Here is a 17719-nt window from a genome sequence, read left to right as displayed (position 1 = left end):
TTTTACTCAATTAAACAATAATTAGAATCTGTATCGGATTTTGGGTCAATAACAAGTGACTTTCACATCAAGGAAAGACGGCTACTGAGTAGAGTCCTTGTATTTTAAGGCTGAGAAAAGATACATTATGTAAAACAGCATATACACACAAAGGATTATAAACAGAAATAAACGGAATCAACAGAAATACTCGATCAAAATGTTTTACTTTCAAGGACTTCCTAGTGGAAGTAATTACTAAGGAAGGCAGGAGGGCTTTGCTAAGTATGCACGGATGATGCTATATACTAACATATTTTCAAATCAACTTTTAAGTTACTTTCTACTAATGAAATACTGATGACATTATATTTACTTGTTCAATTTTTTTTATTATTAGAGGAATGCTAGTAACAAATAAACTCTCAAGTCATAGTGTTATATAATAACATGAGTTAATTTCTAATTTCTATTATGTCTAATTGACTCAGAAGTCAGGGATGAGAGAACTTTCCTTTACGTTATCATCCAGAGACCAAGTCTGACATAGGCTACACAAGTTTCAACACATAGCTTCCATGGACATTGATACTTACTCAAAAGGAGGGATGAGTATTTTTATGGGCCAAGATTGGTTGTATCGTTCATTTATTCTCTTTGTACTCCATATTTTAGAACTGAATCCCAATGTCTCAACTGGGATACAAGAAGGATATATATATTTTTTTACATCTTCATTGGAATATAATTGCTTTACAATGGTGTGTTAGTTTCTGCTTTATAACAAAGTGAATCAGTTATACGTATACATATGTTCCTATATTTCTTCCCTCTTGCGTCTCCCTCCCTCCCACACTCCCTATCCCACCCCTCCAGGCGGTCACAAAGCGCCAAACTGATCTCCTTGTGCTATGTGGCTGCTTCCCACTAGCTATCTACCTTACGTTTGGTAGTGTATATATGTCCATGTCTCTCTCTCGCTTTGTCACAGCTTACCTTTCCCCCTCCCCATATCCTCAAGTCCATTCTCTAGTAGGTCTGTGTCTTTATTCCTGTCTTACCCCTAGGTTCTTCATGACTTTTTTTTTTCTCTTAAACTCCATATATATGTGTTAGCATACGGTATTTGTCTTTCTCTTTCTGACTTACTTCACTCTGTATGACAGACTCTAGGTCTATCCACCTCATTACAAATGTCTCAATTTCATTTCTTTTTATGGCTGAGTAATATTCCATTGTATATATGTGCCACATCTTCTTTATCCATTCATCCGATGATGGACACTTAGGTTGTTTCCATCTCCAGGCTGTTGTAAAAAGAGCTGCAATGAACATTTTGGTACACGACTCTTTTTGAATTTTGGTTTTCTCAGGGTATATGTCCAGTAGTGGGATTGTTGGGTCATATGGTAATTCTATTTGTAGTTTTTTAAGGAACCTCCATACTGTTCTCCATAGTGGCTGAACCAATTCACATTCCTACCAGCAGTGCAAGAGTGTTCCCTTTTCTCCACACCCTCTCCAGCATTTATTGTTTCTAGATTTTTTGATGATGGCCATTCTGACTGGTGTGAGATGATATCTCATTGTAGTTCTGATTTGCATTTCTCTAATGATTAATGATGTTGAGCATTCTTTCATGTGTTTGTTGGTAGTCTGTATATCTTCTTTGGAGAAATATCTATTTAGGTCTTCTGCCCATTTTTGGATTGGGTTGTTTGTTTTTTTTTGTTATTGAGCTGCATGGGCTGTTTATAAATTTTGGAGATTAATCCTTTGTCAGTTGCTTCATTTGCAAATATTTTCTCCCATTATGAGGGTTGTCTTTTGGTCTTGTTTGTGGTTTCATTTGCTGTGCAAAAGCTTTGAAGTTTCATTAGGTCCCATTTGTTTATTTTTGTTTTTATTTCCATTTCTGTTGGAGATGGGTCAAAAAGGATCTTGCTGTGATTTATGTCATAGAGTGTTCTGCCTATGTTTTCCTCTAAGAGTTTTTATTCAATGGCTGGACTGTGGCTTTCAAGCAACAGCCTTACCATGAGCAAGGTAACATGAATAATCAGTGAATTAATTAATTTATATACTTCAATAAAAATGTTTTTTCACAAGTCATATGTAGTAATTTTACTGAATTATAATATTTAGATACATTGGTTATATATAATTTTCCAAACTGTGTCCCATTCAATTCCATTTGACTTCATTGGCTTCACCAGTAATTTTTTGATTATCTACTATGTGCCAAGCATTGTGATGGTTTCAAGAGGAAAAAAAGTGTGTTAAAAAACACCTGGTATAATTGTAGCTTTGGTGGATGAAGTGTATGCACTGATAGAGCATATAAATGCTCACTAGAATGTAAAGAATTGGAGGAAAACATATAGAGCCATGGTAATTAATAGTAATTAACAGTACACCTCAAAAGGCTGAAATGTCCCTGAATAGAGTGGGACTCTAACTCATAAATCTATTGACTTATGTCAACAGATCAGGAAGGCTTAGAACTTGAACGTACAAATACTTTAGAACAGGGTTCCCCAACCCCGGGGTGCAGACTGGTTCCTGTCTGCAGCCTGTTAGGAACCAGGCCACAGAGCAGGAGGTGAGTGGCAGGTGAGCGAATCTTCATCTGCCGCTCCCCATCGCTCACATTACCACTTGAACCATTCCCCCACACCTTCTGTGGAAAAATTGTCTTCCACAAAACCAGTCCCTAGGGCCAAAAAGGTTGGGGACCACTGCTTTAGAAGATGAGAGAAACGCATCATGGTAATAACAGGGGACAATGTAAAAATCTACAAAAAATAGATCCTCCCCAAGGTAACCCTTGCTTTGTACCCCCTTCTCTCCAAGCCAGCCATCCACCCATGGGAATACATTTATATACAGATACACACACACACACACACACGCACACGCACACGCACACACACACATAGAATACTGGATCTTTCAAATTCAGGGACAATTCAAATTTCAAAACAGAGGGGTGAAGGAGGTTTCACACAGAAAATGAGTATTCAGTGAAAATTTGCAAACCACAAAAAACAATGACAACTCATATCCCTTTCTCTTAATCTGCTCTCACAATTCCTGCAGACAGTTCACCTATCCTTCAAAAGCAGAGTACAGATTCATTCTTAGAGAGGCTGAAGAACTAAGGGAGAAAAACCATAGGTAACTTTATATTGGGTATGGGGGCTTCCACAAGAAAAGTCAGGATCTTCGTATGCTGAGGGCCACCAGTTAATAAGTCCTACACCTGGACAGAGTTCCAATCAACAGTCAAGCCTCATAAGGCATGAAAAATAAAATTCAACCTTAACTAACATGAAAAAGCAATCTCACAGGAAACAGAAGCCAAGGAGCAGAAGAAAAGTTCAATGAAATTATAAGCGGTATTCTGAGAGGTATAAGGGAATATACTGTCTTTTTGTTGTTGTTGTTTTAATAAGAAAGGACCACTTAATCTCTTTATGTCTCATTTGTGAAATTATCTCATAATGTAACTATAAAGATTACATTAAAGAATATATATATATATAGTATATACTTAGAACAATATATATGTATAACATACTTAGAACAATGCCAAGAACATAAAAAATGATACATAAATGTTAACTATTATTTTTAAGCCAAGGAATAGTGTGAACTACACGTTTATAATTACTCCATAAATTTTTAAGACTGAGGACAGTATTCTAATTAAATTAATTTTACAATCTGAAAATGAAATGGAGAAAACAACTCCATTTATAATAGCATCATAGTATAAAAATATTAAAATATTTAGTAATAAATTTAACAATGGCAGTATAGAACTCGTACATTGAAAAGCACAAAAAATTGCTGAAAGAAATAATTAAATAGTGGAAAAGACACCCATGTTCATAGATTGCAAGATATAATATGGCTAAGATGGAAAGACTTCCCAAATTGATCAAAAAATACTACCTAATCCTTGTAAAAATCTCAGCTACTTGTTTTTTTCAGACATTTGCTGACTGATCCTAAAATTCAAACAGAAATGAAGAGCTAAAATAATATTGAAAAATAAAAGAACAAGTTTGGAGGATTCAAACTTCCTAATTTCAAAACTTACTACAAATATACAGCAATCGAAAGTGTGGTACTGGCATAAGAATAAACAAAAAGATAATTGGACTAGAATTGGCAATACATCTATAAACTCTACATTTACAGTTTAATTTTTTATCATCTTTATTGGAGTAAAATTGCTTTACAGTGTTGCATTAGTTTCTGTGTATAACAAAGTGAAACAGCTATATGTATATATATATATATCTCCATATCCCCTCCCTCTTGCACCTTCCTCCCACCCCCCCCCCACCCCGCCCCTGATCCCATCCCTCTAGGGAGTCACAAAGCACCGAGCTGATCTCCCTGTGCTATGCAGCTGCTTCCCAATAGCTAGCTATTTTACATTTGGTAGTGTATATATGTCAATGCTACTCTCTCACTTCATCCCAGCTTACCTTTCCCCCACGCCCCGTGTCCTCAAATCCATTCTCTACATCTGCGTCTTTATTCCTGTCCTGCTCCCAGGTTCATCAGAACCATTTTGACAAGGGTGCTGAGACAATACAATGAGGGAAAGAATACTCTTTTCAACAAATGTTGCCAGAACAACTGGACAGCGACATGTAAAAGAAAGAAGTGGAACTCCTACTTAATTTTATTTATACCTCATATATAAAAATGAAAATAAATAGCTCTTAAATCTAAAGTTAAAAGGTAAACTGTAAAACTCTTAGAAGCATAGGAGAAAATTGTTGTGGCATTCATTCAGGCAATAGATTTTATGACACTAAAAGTGCAGACAACAAAATTAGATAAATTGGAATCCGTAAATATTTTAAAGTTTTGTGCTTCTAAAGACACCATAAAGAAAATAAAATGACAACTTATAAAAATTAAGAAAAGTTTTGCAAGTCATATATCTCAACAGAAAACTACTTCTAGAATATACAAAGAACACTTACGACTCAACAATAAGGTGGCAACCTAATTTAAAAATAGACAAAGTATTTGAATAGACATTTCACCATAGAAGATATTCAAATGACCAGTAAGCATATGAGGTACTCAAAGGTTATTAGTCATTAGGGGAACACAAATAAAAAACATAATGAGATACCATATCATACCCACTAAGATGGCCAGACAATAACAAGTGGTGTGGAGAATGTGTAGTAATTAGAACACTCATACACTGTCGTGGGTAACACTGTAAAATGTTGCAGCAACTTTGGAAAACAGTTTGACCGTTCATAAAACTGTTAAACATAGATTTACCATACAATCTAGAAATTACACTCCTAGGTACATGTCCAAGAGAATGAAAACATATGTCTAAAAAAGTGTATGCTAATGATCATGGCAGAATTATTCTTAGTAGCCAAAAAGTGGAAACAACTCAAATGAACATCAATGCGATGGATGGGTAAATCAAATATGATATACCCATTCAATGGAATATTATTTGGCAATGAGAAGAAATAAAGGATACATGCTACAATATGGATAAACCTTGAAAACATTATACTAAGTGAAAGGAGTTATGCAGAAAAGGCCACAGCTGTATGATTCCATTATATGAAATATCCATAAGAGGGAAATCCAATAGAAAGAGAATAGAATAATGCTTTCCCAGGACTTGGGGCAGAGGATAACTGGGAGTGAATGCTAAGGAGTATAGTTTCCTTGGGGGGTAACGAAAATGTTTTAAAGTTAGGTAGTGATGATGGTTGCACAAATCTGTGAATATAGAAAAAACACTGAACTATACACTTTAAGGGGTGAATGTTATGGTATGTAAATTACATCACAATTAACTTGATATAAAATAGTTTAAAAATTAAATTAATCTTATTAGAATGAAGAACAATGATGGCAAGGCTTATCATGAAACAGAACACACACACACACACACACACACACACACAGAGAGAGAGAGAGAGAGAGAGAGAGAGAGAGAGAGGAATTTTAATAAGAAAGAATCCTGAGCACAAGTAAGGAGTTATGGATGATTGGTGAATTGAATTAAAAGTATTTTAATGTTCTTAGAAGACTCAAACCTTACATTACATAGGGCAATTCATCTGATATGTATTCATCATAAACCATGAAACAGAGTTCGTGATGGAAGAGTGGATATAGATGCTAGAAATTAAGGGATGGATGAAACTTTTTTTAGATGCTAAAAAGCTCTTTGATGTAATCATGTTCACACATCTTGTAAATGGTATGGCCAAAAAGGAACCCAAGTGATTCATATTCTGGTTCCAAGTTGACATGTGAATGCATTAGAGCAGTGGTCCCCAACCTTTTTGGCACCAGGGACTTGTTTCATGGAAGACAATTTTTCCAAGGACGGGGGGTAGGGGGTAAAGTAAATTAGAATGTACTTGAGCAACTCAAATGCCTTTCTAAAATTTAAAAGTAACATGCAATATTATACAGTCCTTTTTTTTATTTATTACCTTATTAATTTGAGTAGTAGTATGACATTGGCATAAAATGATTTATTAGCTATAGTCACATGCTGCTTGTTTTGCATGATTCTATTATCTTCTTTCTGAATTATGACTTTATTCATTATTTTTCTATCATTTCAATAAATAATTAGATTTACTTCACTGCAAGTCTGCAGGATCTTTTATTGCAAGTGACTTCTTCAAAGGATTATATATAGATTCATTATCTTACAGTTACACTATTAACCTACACTTTTTCTAAATAAACCAGGTTTCAAAAAATATCATATGATGCTTACAATATCTATTATTTATTATATTCAGGTAAAAAAGTGATTTTTGCTTATTTGGCTATTTCTAATGCTAGTTCTTTAAACATGCTCTCTTCAGATTAGATCTAGAAGTCTAATATGAGAAAATAAGGACTTCGGGTAGTTAACCAGGTAAATGAGGCAAGATATACCTTTTAAACTATTAATGTTAATACTACATATGTAATATTTCATCTCCTCCTCTTCCTCTTTCTCTTCTTCCTTCTCACCTTTTTTTTTTCCTACTTCAACTATATAGTCAAACAGATTAAATGGCCAGAATTCATGTGTGAAACCACTTCTAAGTATTCTCTTTATGCTACAGTCTCTTATTTGAACTTTAGAGTTTTCTCTAAGAGATACATTAGAAATATTAAGGATCATAAGAGACTTCTGCAAGCAACTATATGCCAATAAAATGGACAAGCTGGAAGAAATAGACAAATTCTTAGAAAAGTACAACTTTCCAAGACTGACCTAGGAAGAAATAGAAAATATGAACAGACCAATCACAAGCACTGAAATTGAAACTGTGATTAAAAATCTCCCAACAAACAAAAGTTCAGGACCAGATGGCTTCACAGGTGAATTCTATCACACACAGAGAAGAGTTAACACCTATCCTTCTCAAACACTTGTAAAGTATTGCAGAGGGAGAAACACTCCCAAACCCATTCTATGAGGCCACCATCACCTTGATACCAAAACCAGACAAAGATATCACAAAAAAAGAAAATTACAGGCCAATATCAGTGATGAACATAGATGCAAAAATCCTCAACAAAATACCAGCAAACAGAATCTAACAACATATTAAAAGGATTATATACCATGATCAAGTGGGATTTATCCCAGGGATGCAAGAATTCTTCAATAAACATAAATCAATCAATGTGATACACCATATTAACAAATTGAAGAATAAAAAAACATATGATCATCTCAATATAAGCAGAAAAAGTTTTGGATAAAGTTCAATGCCCATTTATGATAAAAACTCTCCAGAAAGTGTGCATAGAGAGAACTTACCTCAACATAATAAAGGCCATATATGACAAACACACAGCAACATTGTTCTCAATGGTGAAAAACAAGCATTTCCACTAAGATCAGGAATAAGACAAGGTTGCCCACTCTCACCACTATTATTCAACAGAGTTTTGGAACTTTTAGCCACAGCAATCAGAGAAGAAAAATAAATAAAAGGAATCCAAATTGGAAAAGAAGTAAAATTGTCACTGTTTGCAGATGACATGATACTATACATAAGAAAATCCTAAAGATGCCACCAGAAAACTACTAGAACTAATCAATGAATTTGGTAAGGTTGCAGGATACAAAATTAATACACAGAAATCTCTTGCATTTCTGTGTACTAACAAAAAAAGATCAGAAAGAGAAATTAAGGAAACAATCCCATTTACCATTGCAACAAAAAGAATAAAATACCTAGGAATAAACCTACCTAAGGAGGCAAAAGACCTGAACACAGAAAACTATAAGATACTGATGAAAGAAATCAGGGATGACACAAACAGATGGAGAAATATACCATGTTTTTGTATTGGAAGAATCAATATTGTGAAAATGACTATACTACCCAAAGCAATCTTCAGATTCAATGCAAAACCTATAAATTACCAACAGCATTTTTCACAGAATTAGAACAATTTTTTTTTACAATTTATATGGAAAGACAAAAGACCCCAAATAGCCAGAGCAATCTTGAGAAAGATAAATGGAGCTGGAGGAATCAGGCTCCGTGACTTCAGACTATACTACAAAGTTACAGTAAACAAGACAGTATGGTACTGACACAAAAACAGAAATATAGATTAATGGAACAGAATAGAAAACTCAGAGATAAACCCACACACCTATGGTCACCTAATCTATGACAAAGGAGGCAAGGATATACAATGGACAAAAGACAGCCTCTTCAATAAGTGGTGCTGGGAAAACTGGACAGCTACATGTAAAAAGAATGAAATTAGAACACTTCCTAACACCATACACAAAAGTAAACTCAAAATGGAGTAAAGACATAAATGTAAGGCCAGACACTATAAAACTCTTAGAGGAAAACATAGGCAGAACACTCTTTGACATAAATCACAGCAAGATCTTTTTTGACCCACTTCCTAGAGTAAGGAAAATAAAAACAAAAATAAACAAACGGGACCTAATGAAAACTTAAAATCCTTTGCACATCAAAGGAAACCATAAACAAGACAAAAAGACAACCCTCAGAATTGGAGAAAATATTTTCAAATGAAGCAAATGATAAGGGATTAATCTCCAAAACATACAAACAGCTCATGCAGCTCAATATCAAAAACAAAAACAAAAACACCCAAATGAAAAATGGGCAGAAGACCTAAATAGACATTTCTCCAAAGAAGACATACAGATGGCCAACAAACACAGGAAAATATGCTCAACATCACAAATTATTAGAGAAATGCAAATTGAAACTACAATGAAGTATCATCTCACACCAGTGAAAATGGCCATCATCAATATATCTACAAACAATAAATGCCAGAGAGGGTGTGGAGAAAAGGGAACCATCTTGCACTGTTGGTGGGAATGTAAACTGATACAACCACTATGGAGAACACTATGGAGATTCCTTAAAAAACTAAAAGCAGAACTATCATATGACCCAGCAATCACACTACTGGTCATATACCCAGAGAAAACCATAATTCTAAAAGAAGCATGTACCACAATGTTCATTGCAGCACTATTTACAATAGCTAGTACATGGAAGAAACTTAAATGTCCATCAACAGAGGAATGGATAAAGAAGATATGGTACATATATAAGATAGAATATTAGTCAGCCATAAAAACGAAGGAAACTGGGTCATTTGCAGAGACATGGATGGACCTAGAGACTGTCATACGGAGTGAAGTAAGTCAGAAAGAGAAAAACAAATACTGTATGCTAGCACATACATATAGAATTTAAAAAAATGGTTCTGAAGAACCTAGGGGTAGGACAAGAATAAAGATACAGACGTAGAGAATGGACTTGAGGACATGGGGAAGAGGAAGGGTAAGCTGGGATGAAGTAAGAGTGGCATGGACATATATACACTACCAATATAAAATAGATAGCTAGTGAGAAGCAGCCGCATAGCACAGGGCGATCAGCTCGGTGCTTTCTGTCCACCTAGAGGGGTTGGATAGGGAGGATAGGAGGAAGACACAAGAGGGTGGAGATACGGGGATATATGTATATGTATAGCTGATTCACTTTGTTATACAGCAGAAACTAACACATCATTGTAAAGCAATTATACTCCAATAAAGATGTTAAAAAACAAGCAAAACAAAACAAAACAAAAGTCTACAGGGAAAAAAAAAGGCAGAGATCCTGTCCATAGGAACACATATATGCAGAGTCTCTGCATTTTTTCCATGCAAGATTCATATTTCCCTTGTATTCAATGAGGCTGTAACCCTGTGTTCACTGACCCTTGTTTTTTTGTTTGGTTGGCTCTTAGGAGAATTATATTTTCGGGCCAGAAATCTTAATATAGAACCTGCACTCCTGATTGTATAAGACATAACTTTGAATGATGACATAAGGAGCAATGACAGCAGTTGTGTCTTTAACCATAAAACCTATAAACCACATATAAATAAATGTATATACATTCTTCTTTGATTGAAGGTTGAATGGGTTTTCCATATCCTTGCTAAGAATAGCATCATCACTTCATCAAGACACATCTGCAACTAGATTCTATCACCATGTATGAACACAGTGGAAGTGAAGGCAGCTCTAGAAAATCACAAATGTGATTAGATGCCCTTGGACCCTCAATATATCGTTGTGTCTTTTTCTTTAGCCAAAAGTAAATCACATCTGCCTCTACACCAAACCATTTCTGGTCCCCAAACACGACCAGGATGCTAAACATCTGCCTTCTCATCTCAGTTACTGAGATTTCATTTGTTTGGAGAAAATGACTGCAACACATGAGCTTTCCCTCTTTACTTCTCTCTCCCCCCAAAATGCTCATTTATGGAGGAACAGGTTTCAGTCCCTAAATGATTACTCTACGCTTGGCAGGTGGAGATTGCAGCGCCAATTACGTTAATGGTTTCTGAGGTGACGCTGAGGCTTTGGAGGCTACTTGGCAGAACAGCTAGCAGGAAACTAATGAGTATCCCAGCATGACCCTGGGCCACTAAAAGGGGGGGGGGTGTTGTGAGGAGCGGAGGAGAGAAATAAATTAGAGACCTCAGCCTCTGGTAAGAATATCAGTGAAGGCCCTTAATGGAGTCTAGAAAAGAAAATTAATCACCCATAATGATTGGGGTGTGTGCAAATATTTGATTTAATACAGCTTATAAATATTTTTCTACAGAATGCTGCATGGCATCAGAGAGAGCTGAGAAGCACAATCTGAACTTGATTTAATCATGAGATGAGCAGAGTGGTGGAAATGACAACAATTATAGGAATATGTATTTGGGGAAGGCATTCTTTTCCTATTGCACTTGCAGTAATCTTGGCTAAAAAAAGTATAGAATTCTGCTGTGAAGAATCTACCTTGAAAATCATGATCTTAAGTATTGGAGATAGTCAATTAACAATTGGCAGATTAAAATATACTTACAGATGCACTAACCTGATATCGAGCTTTTAGTAAGAATGAACAATGGAAATGTAAATTTCATAGTCACTGGGCTCTGACATCGCATGTTAATCGTCCAAGTAAAATAATAAGAAAATAAAACTTTAAATGTTGAATAATTAAGCTGATAGAAAAAAAGGTGTTTTCAGGAGAAATCATGTTTTATTTTTTTTCTTTTATAAGGTTTAACAGGAGAAAGAGACCTTAGAAAAAATATTCATATGATTCATAGGACATAGAAAGTCACCCTGCTGTAGGGAGAAACAAACAAGCAAAACAAAATATAGTACTGGTTATTAGACATCATGAGTTGAAGAACTAATTCTTTAGTTAAGTATCTCCCTGACCTTTTATCAAATCAATTAATTTTCTTTTCCCTCAGTAGTCTCATACTTAATCTGAGTCTATATTTCCCAGTCCCTCAACTGAAAAATTAATCAAGATTAATGCTTAAAATTTTACAAGGTTAAATTTATTATAGTCTTAATACAGAATAACAGATGGGAAATTATACAGGGGGGTGACTCCCATAATAACTCACCAAGCAAGGATTCTGGTCCCTTTCCAATTGTGCAGACCATTTTGGCAAAAGCCAAAAGCTGTTTAGGGAGAGAAATAGATATGACCCTCCATTCCATTGACACTTCATAAGCATCAGGTCTTGGGAAGCCACTTAACTTCTTTCTGCTTTATTTCTATTATCTGTTTTTTAAAAGGTGATAATGAGTAGCATTAGTCTGAAATATTATAAAGTGTAGGAGAATTAGTAGACTAAAAATTACTTTGGAATGGAATTCTTTCACAAAAGAAAGGCACCAAAATAAGTTGTGCAAAGTCAAAGGAATCTAATAGTTTAATAACAAAAAATGAGAGAGGTCAGATTGCAGCTGTGCCTTTCAAGGAGCAGAGTGGGAAATTCTAACTCCTTGGAGGCACTTGAATAATTACATGCAGACTCACCATCACTAACACACACGGTATCTCTTCTATTATCCACTGCTGAATGGTGCCAAACTACATCAAAATGTAGCGTCAGTTTGTACCATTTATTTACAAAACAGCAATAGAATCACAGATGCGGAAAGCAAACTTACGGTTACCGGGAGGGAAAGGGGGGAGGGATAAATTGGGAGATTGAGATTGGCATATACACACTACTATATATAAAGTAGATAACCAATAAGGACCTACTATATAGCACAGGGAAATTTTTTCAGTATTGTGTAATGACCTACATGGAAAAATAATTTTAAAAAGAGTGGATATATGTATATGTATAACTGATTAACTTTGCTGTACAGCAGAAACGAACACAACATTTTAAATAATTACACTCCAATAAAAATTTTAAAAATAAAGATTAAAAATATAATAAATAAAATAAAATGGGGAATATTTAAAGAAAAAAAAAAAAAAGAATGCAGTGTCATTCCCATCCTAACCGCTACTTCAGAAGAGGGAGCCAGAAAATGGGATCAGCCTCTGTACTCACTCTACTTGACAAAAATTGGTGAACAGCTCATTCCATCAAAGCAAAGGGGGTAGAAGACAGAATTTACACAGAGGAAATTATTATTTCACTTGTGATAGTCATTTTAACCTTCTCTTGGATTATTTTTGACTTCTCTTTTTTAGATTTAGGATTTGATTCTTCCAACTTCTGAACATTTCAAGAGCCCTTTTCTTTATTTTATATCCTTTTAATCCAATTAACTGTGTCTCACTAGGAAACAATCAATTATGTAATTTTGCATATACTTATATACTTTTATAATACTTATTTTTACTGTGAAAATTTCTATGTTACATATGTTTGTAATTTTATAAAGCTCTTTATGGAAATCAGCATGTATCCAAATCCATCACTGTTTAGTGGGATAATGCTTTGAGGGTGAGAGGGAAAAGATGTGCCCATTTTGCTACAATCCTCAACATTACATATTTTAATGCCTTAATTTTGACCAAAACCAAAAATTGGTGATTTTATTTTAATTTTCAGACCTTTAGGCACTAGTGGAAACAGATTCTATAAGTTTATCTGGCCATCTGTATTCTTTATTTTATATATTGATATTTTATATTCATGGCTGTTAGAATTTTTTTAAATAAGGAGAATAGCTAGAAGATGTTCTCATTTTATTTGAGGACCCATAGCATTCTGAAAAACTTAGTTTGGGGAACCATCTTTTTGCCCTCAAATGCATGATATTTGTGTGTGCAGAAGCAGGTAGTGTGTTCCATTTGTAGTTTAAGAAAATCTTATAACAGCCTAATAAACTGTAAACACTTTCCCCATCTTTCCTTTAGTATTTATATCCTTGTGTTGGAAGATTGTATAGGGTCCACAGTAATGGTGCAATTTACTATACATTCATCTGCAAACTCACTTTTTGATTTTTCAACTTATGCTTGACTGCTGATAACATGACCTTACATAGTCTTGTCACAGGTGAATGCAGACATTTGTAAGATTAGGTTTAGGAAATGGACTATTCGATGAGTAAAAGAGAAAACTCTGAGAGGAGACACAAAAAGCAAAAGCTATTATTGCTTGGAATGCATAAGGGGAGCTTGTCCCTTTCTTGTGGGTTCACCACCTCCTTCTGTAGTGACAAATTATGTGCCAGGTCAACTGCATTTGTTGCGACCCATGTAAGACAAGGCAAGCATTCAGCTCTTGACTAGGAAAGTTTTGTGATTAACTCTTCTGCAGTTTATAACAACCAGAATGCTAATAAAGAATCCTGAAATAAAAGACATATTATGAAGCAATGATGCTCAGTATTTATAATTCCATTTTATTCTATACGACACTTTTAGCATATTGAAATTTCTAAAGAAGTTGCTACTAGCCGATGACCTAGAAAAATCATGTAATGCTGAGAAAGAAGGAAGTGTGTACATTTTATTCTGTTTAGCTCTCATTATTGAGACTGACATATACACACTACTATATATAAAATAAGTAACTAAAAAGGACCTATCGCATGACACAGGGAACTCTAGTCAATAATAAACTTTTGAGAAAATAATCTAAGAAAGAATGGACATATGTATATGTATGAGTGTTCACTTTACTGTACACCTGAAACTAACACAACATTGTAAATCAACTATACTCCAATAAAAATTTTTTTAAAAAAGGAAAAGGAAATAAAATGAAAGATGGGATGATGGTCCAGGGTGATACAGCAGGGTAGATGCAGACCCGACATTGACACAAATATTTCTGATTTTCAAAACAGTGTCATTTCTACCCCACCACATTACTTTGTTTCTGGTATACATACATTAAAATAACAACTATCACTGAGCAGCTATTACGTGGTAATAAAATGAATAAGGCACCATCTTCTTTTAATTTAATTTAATTTCTTCAAAAAAGAGTAAACTCTACAACCATAAATTATCAGGTAGTGGAAAATGTCACGATTTTCTGGTATTTAACTAGATCACTAAATAATCATTGAGTGGAACAAGTTGCACTTTTACTGAAGTGCTTTGGTGGTCCATAATGCAGGTCCAAGCAAATGTCTGTAGGTTGCTTTCGCACAGAATGTTAATGTAATACATGTTGGAAGACATTAATTTCTAGAAGTGTCAATCCATTCTCCATTTCACAGAAACTATAAGGCATCTTCCATAAGCCAGGCACTCCATAAGTAAGCAACTAATTTTCCTAAAGGGAATTTAGTCACGTTTCTGTTTTTATCATCTGGATGAAACCCCAGTTAGCAGTGCCCACCAGGAAGGATCATTTTGCACCTTTATTTCCAAGTCTCCGCGTGGAAAGGCCATTACTTATTTCCTTTTAATAAAAGTGACCAAACTGGATACAGGGAATTCCCTAAGCTTCAGGGAACTTTACAGGAATGAACTGCCCACTTACAACTCAGGCTGGCTTAGGAAGCTGACCTCACCTTCCATCATCGTGAGCTTCTAGTCGCCTATGCAATGAAGTGTGACAACAGCAGCCACATAGCACAGGGAGATCAGTTCGGTGCTTTGTGACCACCTAGAGGGGTGGGATAGGGAGGGTGGGAGGGAGACGCAAGAGGGAGGAGTTATGGGGATATATGTATATGTATAGCTGATTCACTTTGTTATACAGCAGAAGCTAACACACCACTGTAAAACAATTATACTCCAAGAAAGATGTGAAAAAAAAACATGTGAAAACATATTTTATTATGGGGCCATTAATTTGTCCTGCTGTCTATGTGATGTTCTCCATAAGTTATGTGCCCTTCTGCTCTAAGGTCTTTCCTGATGAGGACTTCTTTTACAAGGTGGAGGTCTGATGGGCACCCTTTTCCCTGTTCTGTCCTTGATGTCTAACATCATTCCAACATTTTATTTGTGCATGAAAGAGTGGAATGTTATGGAATTACCTCCTGAAGTTGTGAATTTTCTTATACTCTCCAAAGGTATCTGCCAAGCTTTGGCTTTTAAGGACCTAGTCAAAGAATTTAAGAACATTATTACCAAAAATTCATTTTAGCATATGGAAATAAAAAAGGAAAAGGCTCCATTACTTTTACAAAATAGTCTAAGAGAATATGCATGGACTAAAAGGAACATACCTACATAGATTGCTATTTATTACCCCTATCAGACAAATAAAATTTGCATAATAATGTAGTAAACTGAAGGAAAAAATAAGTAAATAACCTTCAAACCTAAGTTTTTAAAAATATATACCATATATGTTAGTATATAATGATATCATTTCAGTATATTTTGTATCCAAAGGACTTTTCAACCCAGTGTTTGTGAATACTCTAATCCTACACCTAATTTATTCAGCTGAATATTAATAAATAGCATATTATGTTCTAGGGTTTACCTAGATAGAGAGTGGGGTAAGCAGAAGGTGAATACCAATGGTTTCTGCTTTTAATATCTCCCTATGTGGCATACTGAACCTTAATAAATATATGATGAATAAATATACATTATAGATTGGGGAAACAGATATATTGTTCTCTAATTATTTGTGTAAATGCTATAATACAGGTATTCACAAAGGGGTGTGAAGTATCAGGATGGAGAATGATCCCATACCCCCTACAAGAAGGAAAATTGTGTGCTAATACTTGAAAGAGAAGTAAGAATTTTAAAAGGAAGGAAGAGTAGTGCATGGAGGTGATAACTCCAGTTCTTTGTGGGTTAGAGAGATGACTGAAGTCTTTTACCAAGGCCACTTTCCTGGTTCAGATGATTCCACTATAGTTATGTAAGATGGTAACATTGGCGGAGGCTGGATGATGGACATACAGAATATGGAATGTTTGGGGGACTTTTTCTATACTTTTAAATGTAGCTCTAAATATATGTTTAATAAAAGATGAAAAATGACTTTGCATTATTAATTGTAGTAGGCAGAATCCTAAAATGGCCCCCAAGATTTCCCACTTCCCCAGGTACAGGGCCTGCATAATCCATGGGACTCTGAATATGATGGCTTTTACTCCCATAATAGCTTATGTTATTTGGCACAGTTGATCTTAAAATAAGGAGATTATCTAGATGGGCCTGGCTTGATCACATGTGCCTATTAAAGCAGTAAGCTTTTTCTGGGTAGTTGCATGGAAAAAGGCCAGAGATTAAAAATATGAGAGAGGGATTTTATGCATTTTTGTTGGCTTGAAGATGGAGGGGACCATGTGTCAAGTAGTACATACAACTTCTAGGAGCTGAAAGCAACCCCTTGGCTGACAGCCAGCAACGGAACAGGGATCTCAGTATTGCAACCACGAGAAAAGAATTCTGCCAACAGCAAGAATGAGGTTGGAAGTGAATACGTCTCCAAAGACTCTAGACAAGAATTCAGCTAGGGTAACACCTTAATTTTCACTTCGCACTACACTGGGCAGAGAATACAGAAGTTCTGAGCTAAAATTCTCACTTAAGTTTACAGTTATGAGTTATACAACAATAGAAAATGTACCTTGCCTAAGTAGAATACCAAAATTCTCTTGGAGAAAACATTATGCCCCAAAATTATTACATCTCTCTCAACCCACAATAACTCCCCCTGATGGTTCTTACACAACAAGTAGCCAGTGGCTCCAAACATTCGATCTATGATTATTCAGTCTGCTACAAATGCTGCCTTTCTCTTACTTAGTACTTCAGGTAAAGCTTGTTCAGTAACTACATCATATCACCACTGGTGATATGACACTTCTGGTTTCAAGAAAGGAGGGGTAAAAAAATATCTTCTAAGACTTCAAAACATTTGTTTCTTGAAAGTAATCTCTAAAAAAATGAAAGA

This window comes from Phocoena sinus, chromosome 2, assembly GCF_008692025.1.
Source record: "Phocoena sinus isolate mPhoSin1 chromosome 2, mPhoSin1.pri, whole genome shotgun sequence".
NCBI lineage: Eukaryota > Metazoa > Chordata > Mammalia > Artiodactyla > Phocoenidae > Phocoena > Phocoena sinus.
This window is presented reverse-complemented; position numbering follows the sequence as displayed.